This window comes from Pygoscelis adeliae, unplaced genomic scaffold, assembly GCF_000699105.1.
Source record: "Pygoscelis adeliae isolate BGI_AS28 unplaced genomic scaffold, ASM69910v1 Scaffold100, whole genome shotgun sequence".
In the NCBI taxonomy this organism is placed as follows: Eukaryota; Metazoa; Chordata; class Aves; order Sphenisciformes; family Spheniscidae; genus Pygoscelis; species Pygoscelis adeliae.
In genome coordinates this window covers 560,641-586,215 of record NW_008824034.1, presented here as the reverse complement: position 1 = coordinate 586,215, position 25,575 = coordinate 560,641, and the positions used below count along the sequence as shown (strand labels likewise).

General features: G+C 37.8%; 1 protein-coding gene across 1 annotated transcript in view; it reads right to left on the bottom strand.

Annotated features, from left to right (window-relative positions):
• TENM1 (teneurin transmembrane protein 1) overlaps window positions 1-25,575 on the bottom strand; it is a 253,686-nt gene that overhangs the window by 222,470 nt on the left and 5,641 nt on the right. The window lies entirely within an intron of this gene.

Genomic DNA, 25,575 nt, shown 5'->3' with positions numbered 1-25,575 from the left:
CAAAAGTTCAGAAAAAAAATTTAGAAGTGAAAAGCAATATACCTTTGATTTTCTTTTGGAGAATCTGCTTTGAGAATTAACATTGTTACTACTATTAGAAGACTTTTTTGGTCAGTGACTCACTCTGCTACCTAATCTACTGTAAGTGTAATACAACTAAAAGAGTGTAACTCTGTAAAATACTGCACTGTAATTGTGCCTTTTTGTCTGGTAGAAATATATATTATAGCTCAAACATGTGTACACACCCACACGCTGATAATACATCAATTTACAACTGAAGTGAGTACTTACAAATACAGATAGTTTCTTGGTTTTTGCCAGAAAGGCAATAGCTCTAAAATTAATCTCAACGTGTTTTTATCATAGGGAAAGCGTAGCAAATTTGCAAATAGGATATTTACAAAATAACATTTGAAATACTTGGTTAATCACAGAAGACAAAGAAAGGGTACTTACCATTGGCTTGCTCTTTGAGAGTGCTGTCCTTGCATATTCACACCAGTGGGTTTTGGTTCTCCAGTGCTGGTGACCTACAGGAACTTCCTAGAAGAGCAGTGACTACTAGGACTGTACAAGTGCCACCTCATGACACCAAGCACTCAGAGATTTTAAAGAGTTGTACAGTGCTCAATGTTTCAGTTATTCTTACCAAACACCGCAACTGTAGGGCAGTAGAAATCCGAGGACAAACAGAAGGCCATAATGTGAATATGCAGAGGAAACATTCTCGAAGAACTACAGGCAAGTAACACATCAGCAAATTACAACTTCCCTTTGAGATAGCCTCTGCATATTCTCACTTGTGAGAATCCAATTACAAATGCAACTCTCAAGGAGTAAGACAAGGAGTTCTAATTAAATAAGAATTACAGAACTGCACTCCCTAATTGAACATCCGACCTGGGATGCCATCTTGAGAGACTAAATACAATATCAAACATGCATACAGTATTATTTCAATTTCTAGAAAAGAAACATTAGAGACAAGTCATTGATAGAGACTGAGGACAAATACTCTCCTCTACTGTCATCCTAACTAAAGATTTAATTTGCCAAACTAATCCACTTACCAGCCAGTGAGAGGAATGGTTCTTATTTTAAGCACGCTCTCAGAAATAACAAAAAGCCCTGGTATTTTCTCGAAGGTATCGACCAAAATCTACAAACCAAATGCTAAACTAGAATATGCTGAGGTGGCTCAATTTTTAAGTCATCTATCTCTGTATATCTTTCTTTTGCCATCAAAACATTCCTGAAGGTCTCAGTTGTAGTGACAGCCCACGCTGGCTGGCTTTCAGCTCAGGGAATGGCAACTCTTTTCTAGAGGGCAGGGGAAGAAGGTGGGCAGCAAACAGAAAGAAGTGGCCGTGGCCTCACGTTCCTATGCAAGAGTCCTGGAAGGTCATCCCGTCTCCCTGGTGTTGTCACTGTGTCAGCTGGCCTATCCCAGCAGCACCGGCCATCACTGCTCCCGCTCCTTTTGGAGCAGCAAGACAGATGTGGGGCCCTCCAGAGGGCTCCATCACTGCTCTGATCTCTTCCCCTTGTTCACAGGAGGAGGACTTGGTCTCTGCCCTACACTTGAGAAGCTGCAACATACGCCACCTTCACTAGCTCTGTTCTCCAAGTCTCTCAAATGCCTTGAGGCTGACTATGAGGTTTGATGGAGATGGCTAGGAGAAAATAGCCAAGATGCTGGGAAGCAGCTGCATAGTTTCTGCAGTAGAGCGAACATTTGGCATTTGAACTTTATCTACCATTACAATGCAGTGTTCTTCATGCTCTCTGGGGCCTGTGTAAAATTGGCACTTGGTTGACTGGTAGAAGGAAGGAGGAAAAGTGGTTCAAGGCAGTACTTGTGGACACAAATGGAAGCTGAGACTGGATGCTACTTGTTCTCAATCCTACACAGATGCTTGCAAGAGAGACTTTGAAACCTATAAGACCCTCTGGAAAAAACTCTCCTTCCCCTATGGCTAAGATGGTAAACACAAAACATTTAGTCTTCAGAGAAGCACTGTTTTTCTGAGATTTTCAAAGCTCGTAGGACATGGGAAACACAGAGGCAATCTCACAGGAAGTTACTGGATATAACTAAGTACAGCGTTGCTCAAACAATGACCTATTTTTAAGTCTCGTTTTAATTATGTATTATATACACAACAAACAAGCTCCACTTGAAGGTTTAATTAGACAGCATGGACCAAACCTTTGTATGACACAAAGAGTGCAGATATTGATGTTGGACACTGAACCATCATAGCTGCATTACACTCCAAGCTTTTACTTTCTTTTTGACAGCACTAAATGAATAAAATCACCTTTATACAAAATATGGTTCCAAACGGTGAACGTCAATTCTTATTTTTTCTTTACCAAATTCAAAAAGGACTTGCACATAAACCAAGAATTAAAAAGCCAGCAACAGTCCCAGATTACTATCCCAGAGCCGAGTATCAATGAAATACAGACTGAATCATATAAGCAGGCTGATTCTACTCCACCCTGAAGGGACTACATTGTTCATTTAAATGGAGGTTGTGGATGCCACTATTTCATAGAATCATAGAATCATTAAGGTTGGAAAAGACCTCTAAGATCATCGAGTCCAACCGTCAACCCAACACCACCATGCCCACTAAACCATGTCCCTAAGCACCTCATCTACACGTCTTTTAAATACTTCCAGGGATGGTGACTCAACCACTTCCCTGGGCAGCCTGTTCCAATGTTTAACTACTCTTTCAGTAAAGAAATTTTCCCTCACGTCCAATCTAAACCTCCCCTGGCGCAACTTGAGGCCATTTCCTCTTGTCCTATCACTAGTTACTTGGGAGAAGAGACCAACACCTGCCTTGCTACAGCCTCCTTTCAGGTAGTTGTAGAGAGCGATGAGGTCTCCCCTCAGCCTCCTTTTCTCCAGGCTAAACAACCCCAGCTCCCTCAGCCGCTCCTCATAAGGCTTGTTCTCCAGACCCCTCACCAGCCTCGTTGCCCTTCTCTGGACACGTTCCAGCACCTCAATGTCCTTCTTGTAGTGAGGGGCCCAAAACTGAACACAGTATTCGAGGTGCGGCCTCACCAGTGCCGAGGACAGGGGCACGATCACTTCCCTGCTCCTGCTGGCCACACTATTCACCAAACATTTTTCAGTAACGAAGAGGTGAGTCAATGCTTTCTTGTGAAACATCTGATTTAAAGTTCTGCTTAACTGAGCTGAGCTACTATAAAAAAGTAGACAGGAGCTTCACTCCATGTACTGCACCTGTGCTCTGAAGGAAAGGGGAATGCTAAATCTTGCTGGCAAGTAGCTGACAACTAGCAATGAGCCAGCTTGTCACATGCAGGGGTACAGTCCAGATTGTCCACTCCATCAGAAATTTATCATGGTTAACACATGCTTTAGCAGATGACATAAAAAAGAGGAATAAATGTATACTGCCATTTAAAGTAGTATATTATCAAAGAAAATTAAGATTTAGCTGCTAAAACCATATAAAATTCAAGGAAAGTAAATTAGGCTCATGCATTTGGACAGTCGTGTTTAAAGACACTAGCAGGTCTTTGGTGCTTCTCATAAGCGCTAATGAGGAAGGTACTTCCAAAGGCGGATAGTTTATTGATGTACATCAAGAAAAATTTATACTGAAAAACACACTTAATGCTTTCCTCATGAAATAAGAGAGACAACAGGGTTAATTATTAGCCTTAATACCAGTCTCAATTTTGACTGAGGCCCACACTCAGAAATAACCCCCATGAAATTGCCCCGTAACTTTTTTTTAAAAATTCTCTCAAAAAGCAGTATTATTATTTTTTAACTTAGATTTCCGTAAAGTACTACAGCAACACAGGGTTCTTAGAGTATGTCTCTGTCAACTAAATTACACCTTGTGATCTCAAGAAGCATTTTCTGAACCTCCTTCCCCTTCAAAGCAGATTTCTACTTATTGTCACCAGCTGAGGAACTTCCCTGTAATTACAAATCTTCTCATAACTTCATGAACCATGTCAGCTGATGCCAGGTCCTCAGGGAGCAAGGATGCAGGCACTTCTCTACATGGATGTCCACTCCAGGCAGATGCCTGCCCCAGCAGCCTGCAGCCCACGTTCTCCCTGTTTGCAATTGCATACGCCAAGGGGAAAATTCCTCCCAGTAAATCTCACAAATGCTAATTAGATTACACATGTTTAAGAAGCAGAGAATTTACCCTTCAGTCTATATGTTAATTCAAAACGTAGCAGCTAACATATTCAATATTTTAGCTAACTTTTTTTGGTGGAGCCAAAGAAAGTGACTTTTTTATACTATAACTCATATTCAACTGGAGTCTAACACAATATATTGCCTTAATAGTCTATTTCTTAAGTATACAACCTTTTGTAGTATTTTAACTCCCACAGGATGCATTTTCTGAAGAGTACTTAGAATGCCAAAAGTGGCTGCTTTTAGTCTGCATATCTAACCTTGTTACCTAAAATACTATATATTTCTTTATATAGAAATAGATAGATAGAGTTTAAGCGTGGATTTATGATAGATTTAGTCTTACCAAAAAGACACAGTCACAAGAGAAATGAGGGAATATGTATATGAAATTCAAGTTTTTGCATGAACTGTGGACAGAGGACAGAAAAGGTTGCAGTTACAAATGTATATAGAAGATTGCGACAGGATTTTCATCTCTGGAGCCTTGTGGAGCCTACTGTAACACAACTGTTAAAAATACAAGTATTTTATCCCTCATTGATATTAATTTCTTTTTACAAAAAGTAATGTATAAAGAAATCTAATGATCAAGAAAAGGAAAGAAGGCTGGGTGCATTAAAAAAATAAATCACATTTCAATTAACAGATCCCTTTCTTTCTACCTTTAAGCAACTTAATTTTCCCCCAAAAAAATCTTCAGAGGTGAGCAGTTAAAGAAAAGTTTGACCTCACTGGCCACCAGTGTCTTTGCTATTTAAGGTGCTCACGTTGATATGAGAATTAGGCAGCTGAACAGGCAGCCAGCTCTAACACTGCTCCAACTTTGTTCACCAACAGGGTGCTACTGAAAACTCCAGATACACTCACCAAGTATTTATTTACTACAGCATCGATTTAGCCACCAGTACAGTTAACAACTTACAGTTAGGATTTTCATGCTTATATAAAGCATTTATCCCAGTGCATCTTCAGGACTATTTCATTGTCCTCTGCATGGCCAGGAATAACTGTGTGCCAGCTACTCTTTCTGCAACTCTTTAGTTTTTTCGGCACACGCAAAAAAAAAAAAAAAAATTACCCAAGTGAAAGACCATGGAGGCTCTGCTCTTCAACTTAGTATTTCTGCAAACTTAGTGGACTTGCAGGACTTGTGGAATTTCCACAATGCTGCCATTTGCCAAAAACTTTGCTAATTTCAAACAACTAACTGGAAGAATAAATGAATACTTATTTCAATAAATAAATATTTAAAATAAAGAGAAGTCTGTCCAAACAAAGTAGATAAAAGAGTATCACAAAACTATTGTATAAACAGAAATGAGCATAAAGAACCTTCCTTTCAAATTTTCCTATTCCCTTATGGAAAAATGTTATTTTGTATTAATAACAGAATGACAAATAATACTTACTTAAATTACTTAATCGACCTATCTCTTCAACTAGAGAAAAAGCTTACAGAAAAATGTAAATTATTTATAAACTGGAATAGTTTGACAAGTTGCTATTACGTGCCTTTTATGAACCCTATCATATAATTAAACAATTCTGACTTACATATTTTAAAAGTTTCTTTAAATGTCATAGATTCACAAATTTATTTTATCCTTGATTCTTGGTACGAGGTGGTTCTTACTCTAAAGGATGCTCCCCGCCCAAACACACACAAAATCAATTCTCTGGATGAAAATGTACAAATTGCTCTATCTCTGCAGATGTACAACTACAAAGGAGCCTAAGTAGCTCAAAGGCGAGGAGAAAATATCAATGTCTTGGAAGTTTAAATCCATGGTACTTATTTTGGTCTCCTTCCTCTTTCACACTGGAAGTTATTTCAGAATACTGCAAATATCAGAGTCCGGGGAGCAGATCTGATGGAAAGATCCTGAACAATAACGGAAGGAATTCCAGAAAGGCAAATAATATACATTGACCTGAATAGCATCATGTTTACGTTAGTTACCAAGCTGGTGTCTGAAGGAGTGGTAATGGGAATGCAGGGGCAAAAACGTTCCAAACATGCAGTTTTGATGTTGGTGCAGGGTTTGGGATTTTCTAGTGTTACACTGCGAATTTGTGTATGTTGTTTCACACTCTGAACTTATGCCAATGGTTTAATCAGCAGGTGTATTGTATGTAGAGAGAAGAAAGGCAGACCCGCTACTCATGGCGTAAGAGACTCAGAGAGAGAGGGGGAGGGAGGGAAGATGGGAGGAAGAAATGTAAATCAAATGGGGAAAGTGAAGTTCACATTCATTTTTGGAAGCAATACATATGCACCCTCCTAAATGAGAAATTTTGAGGGCTATTGAGCGCTCTGGTAAATTCAGTGTGTTCAACGGCCCTTAAAATTTCTCATTTCTCACCTGAGGACCATGGTTTACTGGCTGTACACTGGACTTGAGAATTAAATGGGCAGAGATCTTAAGCTACTTCATAAAGTCATTTGTGTAACACAACCTGCTAGATAACTTTGTGAATGTCTTTGTGTGTTCACATTTCATTTAGTCAAAGATCTTACTTGTTTCCATGTTGAGAACATGCCACATCTTTCCTAGGACAATATAATTCAAAGACATTAAACTTCAGTAACCATTCATACAAAAAACATTGAGGAAGAAGCCAAAAATAAGTTAATTTGCAAAAGCACATTACACTGACTATTAATTTGCTTTAGAAATCTCATGTTTATCACCAATTACACTGTTATCACAGCCCAAAACAGATTCTCAGTCGCATTTATTTTAATAAAAAAAAATTTGATATACCTATTGCACATAGTCTGCACATAAAAGATACCATGAGTTTTTATACTTATATATCAAATGCATTGTATTGTAGATGTTTTCTTTTACTGTATTTCAACTTTTCCTTGCGTTCCTTTATCTATGTAGTTAATTTTCTTACAGTAATCTCCAGTTACCACCAGACCTGCTAGAAAGTTAAAAATAACAGTAATAACAAATAAAGGAGGAATAAAAGAGGAATCAGAGTCTGCTATAACACTAAGGAGTTTCATGAAATTTGCAGATTAGGCAGCTAAGGGATTAGGAAAGGAGGTTGCACTTTCAGGAAACTCGTTGGCTTGTGAAATTTATGAGAAAGAAGGAAACTCTTTATTCCTCAGGTCTTTCCCCAGAGGAACCAGAGGATGAGGTTCCAACACACGCCTCATGGCAAATATCTTTCTAGTCTCTTCCTCAGACCAATTCTTCAAACTTAAAGAAAGAGGGCAGAAGCAGACTGAAAACTATTTTTAAAAATGCTCCTGGAGTTCTCAGGTACTAATTTTTATTTTTATTACTATTAAAATCAACATGGATAAGGAAATGTACTTCTCAAACTCTGCATGGAAATCATCCTGATCCTATGAGGACATAGACATATTCTACTTCTCCTTCCCCAGAAGTAGCATATTCTTTTTGTAGATCACTGGAAATTTTTAATGTTAGAGATTTTGTTTTTCAAGAGTAACTAGCCAGAGAGAAGGCTTTTGGAGCTACAATGTGAATGCAGTGGGTCTCAGTTTAATTTAGGAATAAACACTGTCATTATCAGATTGACTAGGAATTTAATCCTTCAAGTTCAAATACATCTTAAATATTGCTAGCTATAGCCTTTCCTATTCCTAAAGTGTAGCTTTCCGAGGTAAAGTACTTCCATTCATAAGATTCTGTTAAAGAGAAATTTCTACTGCAGGTACTCATAAATATCTCTCCTTTAATGAATTTTACAGTTATAAAACTATAGCATATGCCAGGAGTTAGCATTTAACCTAAATTTCTGATAAAGGAAACCTACTTCATCTTAAATAACGGCCACACTAACTCTACCCTATTAAAGACAAGAGGAAAAGAAAAAAAAAAATCTGATTATCACAGATGAGAAAGAACCTCAACATAATTTGTGAGGATAAATGAAGTTCTTTTAATGCTACAGTTGAAATAGAGTTTGGAAAAGCTTGTCTTATAATACACTTAATTACAATTTCATTATCCATATGCAAAAATCTATTGGGAAATGAAGAATTTTCAAGAAGAAAGATTTTCTGTTTCCAAAAACTCTATTCTAAGAGAAAAGCATTACAATTTTCTTTCAAGAAATGTAAAGGTTCCTTGGTTCTGAAATAATTTTTCAGTTACAAGTTTTGGCATTTGTGTATGTGTTTCAGGGAAGAAATAGATAATGGATCCTTTCTTCTTGTCATTAAATTTTCAAAATTAAAGCTAGCCAGAGCCTTAGCCTGTAGATTTTCTTAAGGTTTTCATTAAAAAAAAAAAAAAGCAAGCAAGATAAGACTTTCATGAAGTACAGCAGAACTATGACTCAAATAATCTAGAGCAGATTAACTAGCTTTTCTCTTTGAAAAAGTTTCATATGAACCAATATTCTTCCTCAAGATTAACCATAGAGCGTGAAACAGTGGAGTACTGCTAGCTTTGGTCCAGTACATTTCCAATTCTTAACAGGCAAAATTAAGGTTGTGGTTCTAACTTGTTTCAAAGTCTGTATGGCACTTCAGAGAAGAAAGATTGACAGAATTATTAAACAGAGTGTAAACTGTATGCTAACATTCTTCAAAGTGAAATTACCCTCAGATTGTTGCTATATCCCTACAAACTTGAATTCAACTCAGAGATGCTTTTCTGGTAGCCATTTCTGAACACAGTTACATTTAAAGCAGAATCACTTTCACTCAAACATCAACCGCAGAGTTTTCATGCCAGCTGTCGCTTTCTAATAGAACTTAAGATGGAAATACGAAATTAATTTCTACCAAGAGTTTTGATTCTGGTTTACAGAGTATTTTAAAAATACACCTTTTGTTTCTAAAGATACTGAAATTGTTTCTCTTTTAAAATTCCAGTTGAACCATTGACTTAAGATACATGAGCATCAAAGCCTTTTTTAAATACAAGACGTGCAAAGCAGGGATCTTTATAAATTTCACCGTCTTAGTGTTAGAAGGCAACATATTTTGAAATCCAGAAGTCTAAAATCTGATTTAATTTACAGTGCTGTAAATCCAGAAGTGAATTCTATGAAGCCAGTGGGCCAGGTAAAGAAGGTAGCACTTAGGCTTCAGGTCAGTGTGACTGTCTCAGAGCAAGCATCTGGCAAGTGCATATCTTCGTGATGATGGAAATACTTTTAGAAAGCTGCTATCAACAGATTTACCAGAAACATTCTCCTTTACCAATGAGATATTCAACAGACCTGAGGCACTCAGACCACAGATGCTGCTCAAAAAGAATGATCACAGAGTAAGTCAGCTCCTCACCTTAACTTTCACCAAAAACTACGAACGCTCTAATATAATTTTAAAATTGCTTAAGAGATTATCAAGGATACTACTAGCCGTTTTCCTTTGAAGTGACATGAATGGAAGGCAGACAGCAAATGGAGGCAGGTTGGAGCAGAGGAAGGCAGTTTGTATCACCCTGTGCCAGTTTCAGTGAATGCTCAGTGAATGAGTTATTTCAGTTATGAAACAGCGCCAGGGAGCGGAAGGCTTCTGCAAGACGGCACTGACAAAGTTGCACTTGTTCCCATTCCAACTGACAAATTGTTAAAAATACTGAAAATTAGGAAGAAGTATTTGCAATGGAGCAGGTATTACAGAGAGGTCTAAGCACCTAGAGGCAAAATGCCTTCAAGGAAGGGGTGAAGTACCAGCATCACCTTGTGTGTTTACACAACAAACAGGAGAACAGTGCCTTGCGGCAGGAGCACAAAGACCAGTCGCTGCTGTCACTGTGCTGTCATCACAGAAGCAAGGAAAACAGGAGCAACAGCCTCTCCTGGGGTGCGAGGTCCCACGAGCCGCTCTCAGCAAGAGGCTCTTGCCCTCAGTTGGAGGCCCGGTGGCACAGCAGCCTGCGATTCCTGCCTGGCGACTTCACCCCACCTCAGCAGCCTGTCAGAGCCAGGGTGTAGCCACCTTCAAGGCAGAGCATGAGACATTCTGTTTAGCATTTGGCTGGTTTTGTTTCGATCTCAGGGGCTTTCTAAGAAGGTTGTATGTGAATGGCAGATCTACGTTGTATTTTGCCTTTTGCAATTACTCTCATTGTAGTAGTAAGTTGCAGAAATGAATAGGTAAGGCTTTACTTTCCTCTCAAACCTCCGCAAGCAAAAGGGTTAGGAAAACTAACAAGCAACCAGGACATTTGGGTAAATAGCGTGTAGAGAAGGAGGGTGCTGCTTGTTCCATGTTCCACCACCCCCAAGCACGTGGCTGGGCCTGGATGGAAAAAGGTGAAGCAGGAAGAAGAAATTCAACACAAGCAATCGCCCCCCTCCACACTGACAAACCTCAGCCAGGATTAGCATACGTATTCTTTCCTTTTTGTTGTGAATCTGCTAGAAATCCAGAGCAGAAAATGGCTTACAGAAATCAAAAGAGAAAAAGCTCGTAGTAAGAGACAAAAGCCAGCAGCAGCAAGAGTGAATATCTTCGTAAATCTTGACAGACAGTCCTGGCTTTGAAGGGTGAACTATTTGCTGTGATTTTTGAGAAGTCAGGAAGCATAATAAACCAGAACAAGTATTACATATTACTTTGGAAGCATAAATGCTTGACCCTTTCTGAACGCTCAGGTTCAGAACGCTTGACAAATCCCAGTTTGCAAGCTTCCAGTGTCACCAAGTCTGCTGGTCACAGCAAGCAGATACACACATACTGCCAGCAAAACCTCTTCAGACCTTGGGGATCAACACCACAAATGCTGTCAATCCTGAAAGTACATCTGATACCTCTCTCAAGCATCCACAGCTAAAAAGACTGTCTAATGGAGCCAAAATTTGAAATTTTCATCCATTGTTTTCTTGGTGGGATGTCTAACATCTGCAGAATACTATACCTGATTTTATACTTCTCTCTCTTGCTTTTTTATGTATACATATATATACACGACATAAGTGTGTGAAATATTAGATACACATAAACATAGATACAGAAGTATATAAATATAGAATTTGTAGGATCTTAAAATAACTGAAATTGGAAGGAGTTTTGGCAGTCAATAGCACATTCCCCTGCTCAAAGGAGGGCCAAGTTAGACCAGGTTGGCCAGGGCTCTTAATGAAAAGTATCAGCCCTACAGAGCAAAGACTGCTGGCAAGACCGCTGTCGTGGAACACAGAGTGCTATGAAGCATTTTAAAACCATCTCTTCGGTGAGGTTTTCAAGAGACACTGGGTTATGCCCCAACAATAAAACTGGAAATCCAACTTTGTTTCCATGAATTTTGAAAATCCAACCCAAAAATTGATTTTTCACTGTTAAAATATTCCCTTTTCCCCATAAATCCACTAACTGCTTTTTAATGTGTAATCACCTTTTCCACTAAAAAAAAAAAAATCAACTCAGACTGCAAGATACCCCCTGTTAGAGCTTAGGACAGCTAAACAGTTTGACTTTGCCCTATTTTGGATTAGGGGTGCACATATTTGCACAATTTTTTTTCTTTTTTCCGTATCTTTCAAAAATTTACATGTGGTGGACATGATCTTAAGTGGTCTTAAAAAATTAACATCTACTGTGGATGCAGCATATTCTTTAATTTAGACTGAACCACTAAGTAACATTTAGACCAACAAATAGACCCTTCAGATTAATCCTGGAACAAGGAAGAGAGAGAGCATGCACATGTGCACAACCTCTTCAGCACTTCCATTCACATCCAATTACATCCAGCTGCCAATCTGACATAAATGAGAACATATGAAAGACAACTTGGCACATCCGTTCCATTTGATTAGCCGACTGCGGATACAGCTTGTCAGTCAAATAACCCCTCTTCCCCCAAAACACTCTTGAGGGGTTTGTCATCAAATGTTCCATCTGATCAAGAAATGGGAGATTAAACTGCCTTCAAAAAATTCTGACCGCTTCTGCTCCCTTCTTTCTTCAAGTGTTCAGTTTACCAAAGGGATTTCTTTCAATAACAGCAGTTCAAACTTAAATGTCAGCTCTACTGCAGTCTAAGTAATATTAAGACCATTTAATGGAAATAATCCGTTTTGCATGTCTTATTTTTGATCCGTACAATCACAGTAACTATTTTTCAACTGTTTAACTAATTTCCTTCCAAGACCTTTATTAGATTTTCTAATATTTCCAGATATTATTTCTTCTACACTATATTTCTATAAGTAACTATATAAATTATAAAGACTATTACATTCCGTTTCAGCAACCACAAAACAGTGTTGGTTTTGGTTTTATACCGTCAAGATGTATCAAAGTAACTCAGCTGAAAACAGTGATACATGTGAAAACATTCCAGGTGTGCATCCCCAGAAAATACACTGTGGTGATCTCACATCAATGTCACACAGCATCATTATTATTATTTAAGTTAAATAAACAGCTCTTAAAACATATTTTACCCTAAAATGCACATCATGGTTACCAAGGAAAGATGAAAATCTGAGACATTTGTGTCAGCACAATAAATTGCCTAAGCATATAATATGGTATCTACAAAATTTTCCATCTCAGAATTTGATGTAGAGCTCCAAAAGAGGGAAGTACCACCATTGTTCCTGTGCTGCACCAAAGGGAACTAAGTATGAGAAGAATTCCAGAGCACACCAAATCAAAAGACCTCTGTACATTTTCATGAAGTTTAAACAAGTGTTGCGAGTCCCCATGATCTGTCATCAAAATTTATCCAAACTTTGGGAAGACAGCCACTACACGAAGAAATAACTCCAGTATTTTTATGTGGGTAGGAGCACTTGGCTACATTTTTTGCAGCTCCAGACCTCTTTGGTTTCCTTGCCCTTTCTTAATGTGAGTTCTAATTGTTTTAAAATACTAAGTGGCTTATCTAGGCATATAATACTCATTTAAGCAGCTATTCTAGTCACTGACTTTGAAAACTCCAGCCTGTGATTTAACCACATAGCATTTTTATCTTTCACACAGACACAGCCATATAACTGATACCTGGGAAATAACAAGTCACTGACCGGTAAGCATCAAAATGTGATTGCTTGCCTTTGAAAATTAGCCGGCAGGCACCTGCTCTTTCTAATGCGAATCATAGGTAATGTTGACTATCCACAACTAAAAGCAAATCCCCTTCATCATCAAATAAATGGATATATTTGTATTGCTAATGTGTATAAAGATGGTTGGGAGGCTGAATACCTAACATGAGATAACTAGAAGTTGTTGACTCAACAACTTTGTTAGACAAATCCTGAAAAAGGAAATTAGAAAATGATCTAATTTGTTTGGATCTTAACAGACTGAAAAACACAGGAGGAATTGCCTACAGTATTAGCATTCCCCATAAAAATTGCTTCTGAAGTTTTCCAGCATCTGCCTTTCAGACATTTTATTTGTGGAATAGAAGATGCACACCGGTAGCCTTCTTCATAGCTAACATACCTTGTATTCTGCAGCAGTGGGCAACTGAGAGCCTGTGAGCTCACCATAATTCTTGGTTCTGCAAAGCTGCTTGATCAATGATGCTTGGGAAAAGCCAAAGTTATGAGCCTCCACAGCAGCTGAGAGTACTCTAACCCAAAGAAAATAAATAAAACCAAAAGAGCAAGATATCTCACTAACAGATTAGCCTACAGCGACCCTGTAAACTCCTCCATGCCCTGAAGGAAAGCTTGCCATAGGCAGATAAGCAAAGCTCATGTTCTGTATTGCTGGAAATACTTTGTGCCTCCTTGTTAAAAAATTCACACAGTTGGAGGTGAACTAATTGAGGTGGCAGAGACAGTAACACAGAAGGCACTTAAAATGTAATTAAGCCATGATCAGAAAAGGGACACATACGGGAGAAAGCACGCAAAACAGAGACTCCAGGGAAATACCAGATTCAAGCAAAAATGAGAGCAACTGTGTATCAAACCATGTTCAAAGACACTTATATATACTGCTAAAAGAATCTGTGCAGATATGAATCCAAACACTAAGGCCACAGCTAACCACAAAAAAAAGAAATATACCTTTGTTTTAGATAACCCTCGTGCTTTAATGCACACCACGGAGACAGGTGTTTTGACAGGAAGAAGAGGGTCCTATCCTGCACCTGAGCCATTTGGAATCATGCTGGCGATCTAAGAACAAGAACGCTACAGGAGGGTTAAGTGTCTCAATTCTTTTGGGTTTATTCTATAAAAACACGCTTTAGCTCTACTGTTAGCTGTTCTGGAAGGACTGTAGCAGTAATTATTTCATATACTGAAAAGCACAGTTCACACGTCCACTCATTATATTAAGGAGGAGGAAAACAAACAAAACAAAAACAGTAAAAACATGTAACTATAAACTTCACAATCTTGACTTAACACTATTTTACAGGGAAAAAAAAAGTGTATCAGAAAAACATATAAGCTAATATCCAGTTATGTAAGGAAATGTTTTCAGATTGAAGAAAAAGGAAATGTTTAAATATCCTTATGCACAAAGGTTTCTTCTAGCAGACAGCTTTATGTTTTAAACAGACCTTAAAGCTCTTTTCCATTGTTTTTTCCTATTAAATATTTCATGCAAACCTGCTGAGTTCAGAGTCTTCATGAGAAAGAGTTCCCCCATAGGGTACAAGTCACATGTGGATTTTGCCTTTTTTTCACATTATCCACCATTTGGTATTGTCTCATTTCCCTACCAGCTGCTTCACCATTTCCTGAGCTGCACCATTTCGTACTGTGTCTGATATTAGACACAGCAGTGACAGAGCAAATGGGAAATAAACAGCACAGCTGATCAGGACAACTGGCAAAGGATGCAAGCAGCATATCTAGAAGCGGTTATGAGTGAAAAAAGCCCCACAACATTTGTTTGTAGGAGCTTAAATCACTTCTCTCTAAAAACATAGCAAGACACTCTCCGACTAAACTCTAATCAGACAGAACTCTCATAAACCAGTCCAATTCCTATTTCAGTAAACACATGAAGAACTGAGCACCAAATTAGGAGCAGACATTTTTTAAGGATAGAGCTCCCAGTGGAGGGGGAAGGAGGGAAGGAAGGGCTTGGACTCAGTGGGTTTGAACATGAGAATGACTCAAAACCAAGAAGGATGAACAGTGAGCTGCCCTGTAGCAATGAAGAAAGTGAAGATAGGACAAAGAGTCATTTTCATCAGGCTAATAAAAAGAACTTATTTGAACCGTCTTGTCAACCACACACACATTCAGAAGAGTATGTACATCCCTCATCGCTGTCCTCTTCCCACATCTCCCTGGTTTATTTCAATTCGAAATGAGGAATTTATCTTTATACAGATACATTTTATCATTTGTAGCAAGGAATGAATGGATGGACACCAGGACAGAAAACAAAACACTGAATGAGAAGCAGCCTGTTGATGCACTGCTACTGAAAAACTTAAGAGATACGGGCCAGCAAATTTCACAAGTCAGTGTTTTCCTGTTTAATATAGTTGTCTTCTTGCTTAGACTAGTTTGCTGAAATTGTAACGGGCAGATTTGATAAGCATGTTTTGAGGCTAATTCTTACAGAATACAGAACAACTGTAAAATTGTGTTGAATGCTGCTAAAGACACCAAGTCAGTATATACCTCACTTGCAAAGAATCTTCTACTGAACTCTAACCACTTCAGACACTGACTGATCTCTTACCTGTTATTGCAGCTACTTTTTATTTAGCACTTTTATTCATTTTAACAATAATATTTACACAAAAGAAAGAAAACAGCCTTTATGTTCCTTTTCTTCTCATTTAGTAGGACTTATTAGCCATTAAAAATACATTTTATGCATATAATTCTTCTAAAAAGATAATAAAATTCAACTGAAATATAGGTACTTGCTAACAACATTATTCCACTCAATTGACAGTCTAAATAAATCCATTACCATAGCCAATTTCAGCAATGAGATTTCTTTTGGTAACTACAACCCTTGAGAAAAACTTGAAAATACTGAAATATGACGTCTGAACACTCAGTTGATCACAATAGATATCTAAATTGGAGCACCAAGTTACAGCAAAGAAGCACCTTGTTTATGTCCACTGTGCTGTTACCTCACATTCAGGTGTGGGATTTAAGGCAGCACATGGAAAGATGAGTGGCAGGTGCCTCTCTTTTCTTCTTCCTAAAGCATCACACATTGTATAAAGGAAGAGTTTTCTAACCCTCATCATGGTCATTTGACCCAAGCCTGATACCACAGATGATGGAGCATTATTAAAGCATGAGGAACCATAAGCTTCATGCTGCCAAAACAGTGACAGAAGTGATCGGTGGTGTGAGAAGTTTGGTTTATTTGAGTGGAGGTGTTCAGGGATGATGATAATTATCTGTGAAATGAATATTCATCACATGGGTGAATTCAAGGCTGAATAATACTTCACTGGAGAGTGGGAATAATGTTCGGGAGAAGCAGACCAAAGCAGACACGGCTCACTTTGTACTGAGGTCTAGTGCAGCTGTATGACACGCAGATGGGTGCCAGGAATTCATGAACTGGAGAAACAGCCTGCAGTAGGCAGACCTATCCTCTATGTTAGTTTCTAAATACAAAGGTGAAAATTAGCTAAATAGCTTTTATATCCCTGAAGGAATGCTCAGCCCTACTCCGATAAATACTTTACTGCTATTATTTCTGCAAGAAGTAAATAGCACTGAGGTATCCAACACCACCCTTTCCTTTTCTCCACAACTCCAAAATCTTTTCCTGTCAGAGAACATCTTGCTTACTTAGAGTAAAACAAATTTTCAGAGGCAGCCATTTCAAAAGGTACAGTCTGGCTCTGCCAATTTCTTTGCTAGTGGCACAAGCCTCCGGCTTGCTGAAGTGAACTCATGGCAACTGACCCAGAAGCACAATGGCCACCACAATGGGACTGAAGTAGAAAAGCTTAACTTTATTTATGAGCTTTTTTTTTTTTTTTTTTTTTTTTTTTTTTAAATAGACATTACCAGACTGGAAGGAAAAACTTAAAAGAAAATGTTTGCATGCCAGAAGTCCTCAGACGTTTTTAAAAAAGCAATGTAGAAAGCAGACTGGACTATTTTGAAGGACCTTTCCTTTCATGACCGAAAATGAGTTGAACAGCTACATGGAGTAAGAGAGACTTGAGAACACAGAGAGGAGTCCAATGGGACAATGAAGGAAAAAGGAAACACTGCCTGTATCTTCTGGCTCCAAAACAGCACGGAGTGAAGCTATGACAACCCTTAACTGCAAACCAGCAATATTTAGGTGAGCAATGGTAACTAAACCTATCCTGTGGCGAACGCAGTGGTAAAGGTACACACAATGTCTGACCACCTGTATGACTGCTCTGCAGTCATATGGAAGGCAGGTGTGATCCAGCCCGCTGACCAGAGCTATCACTGATCTCCTGTCCCTGTGCCATCCCTGGGAAGCAAGCCAAACTTTAATACTGGATAGTACCATTGAAGTAGTAAAAGTGGGGGAAGGAGCCAAGAGATACTTTAAAAACATGCACCAATGAGATCTTCAAAAGTCTGATCCAGCAGCTACGACATAAAGACGGACAAATAATTCAGTAAGTACATTGTTTTTTGTTTTTTTTTAATTGTCTGAAAGTAGATTCGTTTTCTAAGCATAGAATAAAAGCAAACTATTAGTGTCCTTCTCCCCGAACACCTAACTCTACAGATCAATAGCCAACAATTAATTGCAAACATTAAGTAATCACTACTACAATATCAGCTTAAACTCATGTCATACCTGTAAGCATAATTCTCACTGATACCAGGAAGAACTGTATCCCTAGAATCAACAGTTCGATTAATCCTTTGCGAATCTGCATGCAAACCAAACCAACCAAATAAATCCTACAAATATTTCCTTTCCAAAACCACTAATTTTACACTTCTGACAAAACACTACTCAAGGTTAAGTATTGACACATGCTACAATACGTAATTTGTAATGTACTTTGTTGTTAAAGACAGAAAGATTATTTTCTGATTTACAGTAGTATGACTAGTGAAGTCAAAGGACTGACTGCATACAGAATTAGTATTAAAAACAGACCTGTGTTTTTCATATTTTTATCCATAAGCAGAAATATAAAATTCATTTTCTCCTGTATCTTCACAGAAAAATTCTGCAGAAAAGAAACAGTTGTAATCCAAAGACCAAAGTAAAATACAAAACTGCACGTCAGATAGTTTCTCTTAAGACTAAAAAGCCCAAACCCATAAAAATTAATGCATTAATTTATTAAGGAATTTAACCGTTGGGAAACGAACTTTTAAGATCAATAAAACCCCCAAAATATCTTAGAAAATTCCTCAAGCTAAGTTTAAATGTTGAGGAAGCAACGAAAACCATCAAGCAGCATATCAAAATACCATTTTGGCATGATGCATTCCTGAATAAAGATGCCTAAGTTAGTATACTCAGTTTTAGCTTTACCCGTAGACGTAGTATAATGCTGGAAGTTTTGCCTGTGCTAACTGGTTAGGTGAAAGGACTGGCTTTGTCCTTTGTCACAGACACAAGTTGGGTGTATTCTGACATTAAACTGTGTTGTACTCAATAAGATCATGCAAACAGATACTCCAGTAAATTTATTACTCTTTCGCTCATTTTACTTTTTTCATTAGAACTCACTAAATATTACTGAATATAGAACTGACTCAGAAAAGCTGGATACACAGGAGGAGAAAAGAAATATATTTAAAGGAACAAAGATACACTTTATGTGATGGCAGTCACAATGGGAGGAGGAGTGCTGTCAATGCAGATGGGTACTGTGTGTTCATCATTATTTTTACAATAACTGGTAACAGACAAGATGGTCATCCAAGACACGCTCACATGAATGAAGATTTATACAGTAAGAACAGGCAAATAACTTCCTTTTTTCCTTTCTCAACTGAAATACAAGGATTTTTTCATACCATGCCCTTCCCTTCATGAATTCTGTATTTCCTTCCAGAAAGCCAAAGATAAATAAATTTTGTAATCCATCCCTAAGTACAAAAAGAGAAAAGGAACGAGAGCGGGAGGAAATTAATAACGCCTTTTCCAAGCAGCACAGGGGAATACCTCTGGGGGCAACTATTAGACATCTTTTCTAATATTTATCTACTTAAACTCTTACTACCTGACTCCAGTTGCAAAGAAAAACCCCAAATTGGTCTGAAATTAGCACGCAGGTGCACACACTTCCGATTTCTGCATTTCCTCTAATATTCTGCATCTCCATATGTACAGCTAAATCTCAGAAAAAAAATCTGACTATTTTTCTGGACTAAACAGGGTAGGGTACAAGACTGCACCTTAAAAAAAAACCAATACAAAACTTGTATTGTACTATGTCAATACTACACGCATACCCTTCTGTATTTATACACACATTTGTAGTAACAAATATGAAAACTCCCACAGAAATAACAAAAGGAAAACATTATTGAGAAATTTTAAGATTAATTCCTGCCTTCAGCTGAACAGAATAACTAATTTTATGTAGGGCAATAGACAATCCTTTGATTTCTACTAAAAGTTATAAAGTAACAATCAGTTTCTTTAATTTCATTACTAGGAAGGATTAAAAGTATGTCACAAAATTACATTACAGACAACCACATAATCAGTGTCCTGATATGATTTTTATAAAAAAATTAGAAAGTTCTCTTGATTACAGCAGCATAAGAAGTTACAGAATTGTTTTTCTTCAATAGATGGTGAAATAAAGAGATCAAGCTAGCAGACATCATTACATTTCATGCAAGCGTTTGAAAAGAAGGAAGAAGTTTGATATGTTCAAATTGAATTGAGTGCAAATGTTTTAAACAATGTTTGAAGTTGCTCTTTGATCAGAATTTTAAAACTTTCATCCCGAAGAAAAGTGCAGGCATGTTTCACAGGCCACAAAAAGACCTACATCTTTTCTGCACTATTGTTGTTAACTGTGTTTCTAGTTATCATGAATGCTCACTTTTATTATTTGTCTCTCTTGAACAATATTGAAGTAAATCATGCAAGCCTCTTGCACGATGCCAGAAGTACAAAATTCTACAGTTAATCAGTGAAAGCACAAGTGAGCTTCCATTTTTAAGACTTAGAAAAAAAATTTATGACTAATAAATTGAATGAATTAAGAAATTAACATCCCCATAAGTGATCACTCGCCGTTATCTGCATTTCCATTTCTATAACTTTTATACATAACAAAATCTATTTCTAGGATACATTTTATTACATTATGCTGTTAAGAAAATCATATGTGAATAATCTTTGCTCTGTAATTTAAAATGAAGAGGAACTCAAGTTTTTATGTACTTCTAAACGCCAACCACTTTCATCCTACTAAAATATTTAGAAGCAAGGGAGCCTTAAGAATTTCTGGCAAATATTTTGCTGCTTACGTTGCTGTCCATAGGAACTGTACACCTGTACCAGGAAGCCAAAACCATCAATATTGGAGAACTGTTAGGAAGCTTAAATAAAACCCTCTGATAAATCATGTAGTTTAAGCACATTGGGCCATTTATTCCCTTACTTAGGTCACTTTTAGACCAATGCATCGTCATTTGTTTGAATAGAAGTAATCTTAAATTATGTATAAATTGCTGAGAAAGTTTTTTGTGTGGCAAATCCAATTAATAAAGAATTCTCCATTCAGTGGGAGAACTAAAATTCAAATAAATTTAAAAAACAGATAAAAATAAAAATAGATTAAGCTCAGATAGCTTTACTAAAATCGATTTTATTGAAAGAAGTTTTGCAGAACAGTTCCTAAATCTGCAGTGAATTTTTCTCAACGTTTAAGATTACCCTAACTTTTCCTTCTATGGTGGCCTCCTAACAGCACACACTGCACATTTTTGTAAGCATGAGGACTGATTACATTCCACCCATTCTAGCAGGTCACTTCTATTGCTTTGCTGCTTGTCCAAAAGGCAGCAGGAGCACATTCATGTGGTTCCATTATGCATGCTTTGTGATGTTTGGAAATGCCATCTACAGGAAAGTGGAATAACCTTAAGTATCTCTAGGCTTTTGAAGTTGATTCACTCTTCTTTATATTTGTTTTCTATTATTTTAATTCCAGGAAAAGTGCCTTACTAGTAAAGCGATATAAACAATGGCTGAATCGTGAAATACAGCACCTCCCATTTAGTTTCTTTCCAAGCAAAGCTCTACACAGTTCACGCTATGCTTCCGTGTTAAGAAAGCGCTAATGGCAGGGAGGTCCAGATTCTTCTCCACTCCCAGGTATGCAGGAAAGGTGTTTTTGGCACCTCAATCTCAAAAGACAGATGTGTCCCACTTCCAGGGGCCATGGACAGCATAACCTGATGCTGCTTCTCTTCAGCTAATAACAGCTTCCTCTACAGCTCTCTATTGTCTGTAAAGCATGGTAATAGTCCTGGCTCACATGATTGAGTTTTTCTTGGCAGCTCAAAAATCGTGTGCGAAGCTAAGCACCTTACGTCCATTAAGTCAGTGGCAACACTGAATCTAGCTTTTCAGATACTACCGTTTTCAGTTACCAGAAAAAAAGACTAGGACTTCTGTAACAGCCTATTTCTGAGCACAATATTTAAGACAGTCCAGTTGCTCATGTTCTTTCTTACAGATGCAACTTCTGTAGCAGTTATGAATTCCAGTACACTAATACTGAATAAAGCACAGTTAATCTTTCAAAAAACTTTACAAAACTTAACATTTATGTCTCTTTAGTCACCGTGCTAATATTATCATTTGAATTTGCTGGCTTCATAATCTCTTGCTGATTTTCACAGCAACTGTTTATATTTTGATATGTGGCTTTTCTAGGTCCTCGGACTATTTTTCCTGAGGTTACAGCTGGAAGTGACTATATCAACCTTACTCAGTATTCACTGTTTTGTTATATAACTGGTGCTTGGGGGGTGGGGGCGGCGGTGGTGAAAGAATCGGTCTGCTCGTGATAAACATTACCTTATTCCTTCCATGCTGTTTTTTCCATCTGAGCTAAAGATACTTCATCCACTTGCAAAGCATTCCTAATGAGTGACTGGAAACTGATTTTTGAGCAGCTTCCAATAAAACTGAAACTTTGAAAGGAGAACCTTAGATTTCAAATCACAGTCACAATTTATTTCACATAAATCCCTACAGAACTAAGTTCAGAAGTATTTGAGTCTCATTCTCAAAAGAAAAACTAATTTGAGCTCTAAATGACTTAGGATACACCCACCCTGCTATTTATCCAGATACACAGCAATGTCATCGACTCGCTGAGCTACTTCTTGACAGTTCTTTATTTCGAGAAGTACAAAATCTTCTGACAGATACATAATCGAGAAACCCTGGGAAGAAATGTTATTTTGTTTCAGCATCTGCTCTAGAAGATAAGCAAACCAGATTTCTAGTTCCAGAAAACAAGACAGTTCTTCTTTGTTTCAAAAAGAGTGACATAAAAGACACAGCAAGAGTATGTGTATTAAAATGGCTCGTAGGACAAGTGCAGAGCTGTTCACTGGTTCCCATGTTCCGTAACACTCACTTCGTCACTCTGTCTTGATGTTTGTTCATACCTTGGTTTTAACTTACTTAAAAGTGCCCAAGAAGACCTGCCGTGTTATAGGAAGAGGCTCTATTAGTATAGCAAGAACATTTTACAGATGTAATTTCAGGTTTTGACAAACAGAATTCCAAAATATATTAACTCAAAAGTTTAAGCCTCTGCTGTAGATATTTCATTTGCATTGGGCACAGGTTACTGTAAGGATTGCTGTATCTTGGTTTCTGTTACACTGGCTGGGTTACTCTCCCCTTCTGATTTTTATTTCTATGATTTCTGGCATTTTACACCATAGAAAATTGGTGATTCAGAGAAGAGAATGGAAATTAGGATTGTTGTTTGTATCTGTACACTGACAAATGGGTTGTTAAGCTTGTGTAACATTTGGAGAATGCTTTTTTATTCCTTAGATGAGATTTGTTAGCAGGGGATTGGAAATGCACTGTGATCCTTCTCTAGTTTATTTCCCTTCTCAGTAGTTTTTTTCCCACTCTTCCCCTCTCTCAGATATTCGCTTTTTAAATCAAAAGAATTACTTATGAGAATGAAACTGTTTGGGATCATACAAGGCATTTTTTTCACTGATGATGGCAGATATTATAAGATTGGAAGCAGCATTACAGGAATGGTAACAGCAGGTTACAAGCTTTTGTAACACAGTTGTGATCTAGGAAGGGAGCACCCACTTCAGCCATGTGGGAAAAGAGTCTCTTTGCACATCCAGTTTGCTTGTGTATTGTGATTTGATGAGGGGAAGGGAAAGTATTCCCGCCGTGAGATTTTAAGTGAAGCCACAAACATACAGTTTCCTCACCCCAGTTATTCCACGGAGAGAAATTTCCAATTGCTTGGCAAATCAAGAAAGAATATCCAGAGGGGGTCTGAATCTAAGTGCAGCTTTTCCTTTCCTTAGAGTTTGCAGACACTCCCCCTACAGCGGAGAAGGCCACAGTCCAGGAAGCCACAGGGAACTGCTCATCACACTGTTTTTCTCTGGGAGACAGTAACATCACCGTGATTAGACCACAACTAGCCAAACAAAGCACAGCACAGCACACCAGGAATCCTTATTTCTGCAAGGGAATACAGGAGAAGACAATGCACTAAAGTTTTAGGAGTGTGGAGTCTTTTACTCTGCCTCATATGTAATTTTTTTTTAACAACATGAAGCTCAAACGCTCAGACCAGATGGTGTAACGTACAGCAGCAGGAGATGGAGCTTATTAGCTATCGCTTCCTTCCGCTAGTATACAGCCCAAAAATCTGAAGGACCTTTAAATCACCCTCTACTGAAAGCTGAGTCCCTTTCATGAGACAGTACGAGGGATATATTGTGTACCCTCACACAGACATCACTTCTTCATTACACTTCAAGTCCCTGCTCTAAAGCATGCAGGTACAAAACATGCTTAAGTTCCCAGAAGATTTTCTAAAATTAGCAAAATAATGTTGCAGACAACATTAAAAGTCTAAAATTTAGATGTCTGGCATTTGAAAACAAGTGAAAAAAGATTCTAATATTACAAAATACCTCAACAGTTTTGATAAAGCCCTATCTAGTAATAGTATATTACCAGAAGTCTTCTATGTTATTTTTGTATTTTCTTCCTTAAATTACAGAATTTCAAGAAAAGTGCTTGCAAAAATAATTGGTTTCCTTTGTAATCAGCCTGTTCCTACCTTCCTCTTCCAGAATTCAGGAATGCTTCTTTCCACTGTGCTACAATCACCTTCCACAACAACTCAATGCACAGCTCTAAACAAATTATGCAGCTTAAAGGTTAAAAAAACCCCCATCCTTCATTAACCCACAAATCTCATCATAAAGAAAACACTGGTAACAAGAGAAGTAAATAACTACCCAGCTGAAGAGTTCAAAACTACCACATTTCTAAAAGCCTGCATAGCAGCAGTTCTTTCAAGAGAGACTTTTTCTTTTCATTTTACATTTTTTCTTGTCCTTTTCAAAACTAATGATCTCCCCTCCAGCTGCAAACATAAAAAATGCATTTTACTGTGTCCTGTTTACATGTCCATAAACAGCCATTATAATATTCTTTATTTTGATAGTCTTTGTCACGTGAATACTACTGGCAAAGGCTCCAAAATATGCAACTAGCAGGTAGAGCTATATTGAACCATTCTACCCTGTTCCATCGACCACAAGGTTAGCCCTGATAGCACTCGAGCTCTACCTTCTTAATGTCAAGAAGAGTTTGAGGATGCCCCCTGATAAAATTTTTCCCTTTGTTAACTACTCTTTGTGGAAGTTAAAAGCCCAGAGTCCTAAATTCACCCAGATAAGTGCTCCAAATCTCTATTAAAACAATGAAACATCACAGCCACTCTCTTGGCATCCATTTCCTCTGGGAGGGCTCACAAGACCACAAGCTTGTGGTATGTTAGAGTATTATTCTAGCATTACACATAACAGATTAAGGGGAGAAGCTAATAAAGATTGGCTTATTTACCTTTACACGTCATTTAAAAATAAAGTAATTGAAACAAAAAGCACATGCTATATACAGCCCAAATTCAATTCTCCATTGCCCTGGTACAGACGCAAAGCAGATCTGCTGCCCTGAACGGATTTACATAATTCTGAAATCAGAGGAGAATATGGCTATTATGTAAAAAGCTTTTGCTACTTCGCAGATGACAAAGAAACACCATGACATTTTCCTGACAGGACAATTTCCTACCAGTGCTTGTCAGCACACCTCATATTTATGTCTATGATGGTAAGTAAAACTGGTTTTGACTGCTCATATGATCTTAAGAGTTACATGCATTTAAATCTTCCTTCCTGGTAAGTTTAAATCTGCTGAACTTTAAAGCATAGCAAAACAGACCGCCAATTTCTGCACCCCACAT